This window comes from Carassius auratus, chromosome 31 (assembly GCF_003368295.1).
Source record: "Carassius auratus strain Wakin chromosome 31, ASM336829v1, whole genome shotgun sequence".
In the NCBI taxonomy this organism is placed as follows: Eukaryota; Metazoa; Chordata; class Actinopteri; order Cypriniformes; family Cyprinidae; genus Carassius; species Carassius auratus.
In genome coordinates, this window is record NC_039273.1 from 688,574 (window position 1) to 693,306 (window position 4,733).

Genomic DNA, 4,733 nt, shown 5'->3' on the forward strand with positions numbered 1-4,733 from the left:
CCTTGAAGAGGTCTTCGTCTCGCTCTCGCTCTGGAAGAACCAGCACAAAGACAAATGGCTTAAAATTTGCGGTTACAATACTGGGTTGATTCTTCTTTTTCTGTGTTTGTGTGTGTGTGTGTGTGTGATGTGGCGTTTTGGTTAATAATGCCCTGACCATTTCATTATAGTAATCAGAGAGCGATCGGCCAGCGCTGGCAGAATGAGTGAGAGCACACACACTTGCATCATAACTCATAGACACACACACACAACACACACATGCGACAAATTGGAATTGCCTCTTGCGGTTGGTGGCCCCTACAAACACACACACGCGCCCCTCTTCTCATCCTCTCTCTCTCTCTCTCTCTCTCTCACACACCACACACTTCTCTCTCTCTCTCTCTCTCTCTTACCTCTCTCTCACACAACACACTCTCTCTTCTCTCTCTCTCTCTCTCTCTCACACACCACACCACTTTCTCTCTCTCTCTTTCTCTCTCTCTCTCTCTCTCTCCTCCTCTCTCTCTCTCTCGTGCCCTTTCTCGCACGCTCTCTGAAGACTCATATCTCTCGTACCCTCACATTACTCTTACATCTCCACAGAGCGGCAAACGAGGAGAAAACACAGGAGAGAGACGGCTCATTAGTGGCTAAAACATTAGTAACTTTAAAAATGTTGTAATTGAACTCAATGATGACTATTTACATTTACACTTACGTTTGCATTCAAGATACTTCCTGATACATTTCCCTCCAAAATGATGTCACTCCCTGGAGGATGATGTCGTTAACCCTGTAAATCCTGAATAATAGTTTAGTTTCGGAACAGTTTATGAACGTACAGACAAACACAGAAAGATTTGCATGTGTGTTTTTTGTTGAGTCATATTTGACGCTCATATAGTCTGCTACAGTGAAAATATGACCTTATTTCTGACCTTTACTGGATCACAATCAGACAGGATCTGACACCTGAAAGACACGTTTCAATGACTTTTAGTGGATAAAACACTCAAGTATGGATTCCAGTATATAAAAGCATATATGATGAGAACATGACCTTGTGATGTATAATAAAGTGACCCACCTTCGTCAGAGCATCACATTAACCCAGTTCTCCATCCGCAGTCGTGGAGTGTTGAATGATGATCATTTTGTTCTCAAGCGCTTCATCAACACTTCATCAGTACAAACCTGTTCTCTGTGGAGGAACTCCAGACAGTTTTTGGCCTGTGGGAAATAAAAACCCACAGAACAGCTCGTATTAGAAAGTTTGTGTAGTCAAATGTCAGAGTTTCCAGCAGATAAAGCGCTCGAGCAGACGTCACTTTGATTGACAGCCGTGACTTACATTACATTACAGAGACGCAAACTTCTGCAACACACACCACAGCAAGAAGAACAAGCAGTTCATAGTTTAGATTCACCAAACTCTGCTTTTAGTATCTATCTATTTATCTATATCATGTATTCATGTATTGTGTTCATAAAAATAAATAACATAATAAAAAATATTAAATAAAATTTTCAATATTTTTTCAAAACATACAAAAAATGGCCACAACAATATATTTGTTTTCGAAAAGCATTTAAAAATATTTTGCCCTTCAAATATTTCAATCTAAGAAAACGCACACTTGTGTTATTTGCAGAATATATTAAATATATTTTGCATAAATATTAGTTGTATATATAATGTGTTACACATTAATATAAATTTAAGTAAAATATAAACTAAAGTTATTAACATATTTCAACTTTCAAAAATTTTTTTATAATAAATATTGTATATTATCTATACAAATTATTTCTTGGATTGAAACATATGTATTACATTATGTATTACATAATACTGAAGTGTTACATTACTGAGATTAAAATGAACATAAAACAAAGCTAAAAATAAATATGAAAAAAACTGAAACTAATACTGACCACAGAACATTACATAATTACAAATAAAAAGATTAAAATACAAAAAATCAAAATCAAAATATGATTAAAAATAAAAACATTTAATTGCTTTATATTGGACTTGTCTTTTGTAATGATTATATTTTCAGCACAGGGACGTTGTGTGGCGACACACATGATGGTAGAAGGTGACCCTGTGAGTGTTGTGTTGTGTGTGTGTGTGTGTGTGTGTGTGTGTGTGTGTGTGTGTGTGTGACAGGGCAAAGGCTCTGACAGCGGCCACCTGGGGAGAGACGTAGAGAGAGAGAAGAGAGAGAGATACAGAGAAAGAGAGAGAGAGAGAGAGAGAGAGCTGTGCTGTCTGATGCATTTGCTGATTGCAGTCAGTAGCTCTTGATATCAGCCCAGAGAACAGTGTGTGTGTGTGTGTGTGTGTGTGTGTGTGGCTCTGACAGGATGGTCAAACACACTTCAGACCTGAAACACTTCCACAGCAGAGGTCCCTGCACCAACACACACTCACATTTATCAAAATAAAACTACACCTAGAGATCTATATTTTAAATAAAGCTAATGACTTCACACTGCTTAACCCTCGAACCCCTAAAGAAACACACACACACACACAAGAGAGAGAGAGAGAGTCCTATCATTACTCATGCGATTAAAGAGCTGAACCGCCTCTTAAATAACCATCAGCTTCATTCCCGGAGGATCTGCAGACAGACGGAGGAGGAACGTCCACACACAGGTAAAGGTGAGACACGTCAGCACAAATCCAGCGTTCGGCTGACAATCAGGAACAGTTAATGTTGCTGTTGAACAAGTTCAGATTCAGCTGTCAAGAAATGTATATCCAAAGCACTTTCAAAACAATGCATGAAACATGAAGACCAGAAATCGCACACTTCTGTACTATACAGTAGGGAAAAAACAATATGTGAAAGAGTATAAAGTATTCAGTAAAACAGTACCTAGTTTGCATTTTTTTTCTGTTATTCTCCCTGTTAAATACTTTGAAGCTGCTTTGAAATAAGTGCTTTTGAAATAAACATTTCTGGTGTTTTTTGCTGCCTTTTTGCTCCGCCCACTGCCGCCCCAGGTGTCAATCATCACAGGCCTCAAACACCAATGAATCTGCAGGATTTTTCCAGTTGTTCACGACTCCCTGGATAAGGGTATTTTAAAATAAAATAAATTAATTAAAAATAATATGCTTATAAAAATTGACATTTAGAGTCTGCAGATGTTATTAATTTCCAAGCCTTGGCACAACATCACATTTAAAAAATTGGGATATTTAATTTTACCCAGTTTTTCAATAATCCTTGTTCTTCAAAAACAAATAATAAATAAAGAAACTTAAAAAAAAAAAACATTTAAAATTTAAAAAATTTAATTTAATTTTAAATTAAATTAAATCAAATTACTATATTTTAATTTCATTTTTTAAATAAGTTTTGCCTTATTTTAAATCATTTTAAGTCATCCTGTGGCCCCTTGTTGAGAAACACTGTCCTGATAAAGTGAAAATCTAAAAACCACAGATCATTATAAAATAATGTTAATATCACCAAAACATCTTTGCTTGTTCTTCCAAATTTAATGTAGGACAAGAATACATCAATAGATCTGATTCAGCCTAATTTTCCTGACGCTCCTTTCTAAACACAGATGTACAATAAACGCTGTGTTCAAACACACACACACACACTGATTCTGGCCTAAATCAGCGTTAGAGCAGCGCTTCATCTTCTTTCATTATCGGACCCTTGTGAACGCTCGTCCTGACAGTCCAATTCCTCACGCTGCACACCGTCATCCTAATTCATTTTCCTCTTCCGCAATTTATTTCCCCTCCTGACCCCACGCACAGAGAGCGACAGACTCACAGATCTTCACTACATACATCTTCATTTCCTCCAGATCACTTTAACAATAGCAGAAGATCAAACACAATTAGCATTGCTCTCTGGTGTTCACATCAGACTCCACACAAACCATTATAAAGCTTCCAGTATGCACGCAAACACACATCTGATCGACGTGTTCTTGTCTTCTTTTCCTGTACAAATACCTAAACATTCTTAAGTCAAGATACCTATATCTACTGGAGATGCCTTCTTGTTATGCAGTGTTTATCTGGAAAGCCCCGCCCACCTGACGCTGATTGGATCAAACCCATCATGCATATTAAACAGGACGCTGTCATCATTTACTCAAGAAAGAAAGTCTTATACACAAATTAGGTATGAAATTTGTCACAGGAGATTGATTTTGAGCTTCTGGCATGTTTTACATTTAAAGGTGAGGGTAAAAAAAAATTCTATATAACGTTTATTGAATGTTTGCAGAAGACAAATAAGTTTAAATGTGCATCCGTGGACACAGGCCACCCATGAGGACGATTTGAAGAAACACAATTATGAGCAGAATACAGATGTTTACTGACTTCAAGCAGTGGAATATCGTTCAATGAGACTCTGAATGCATTTACAACATGATGAATGACTTCTGTTGAATCTCATATCTTCTCGGCCTCTCTGTGCAACATTAAGAGATCTTTTTTGTTTGTTTTTAATTTCCAGAAAGGCAAGAATGGAAGCAGGACCCAATAGCATAAATAACAGACTGTGATCGTATGTCTGTGCCTCTTAATGTGTGTGTGTTCAGAGCAATGTTGCTTTACTATCATTTATATTCCATTTACTATTTTATGTACTATATTTAATCTATATTATCTTTTTTATTTTCATTTTTAAGTTTTAGCAATTTTGTGTTTTCTTTTTTTTTTATTCTGTTTTCATTTTAAGTTCATTGCAACATTGTAAATG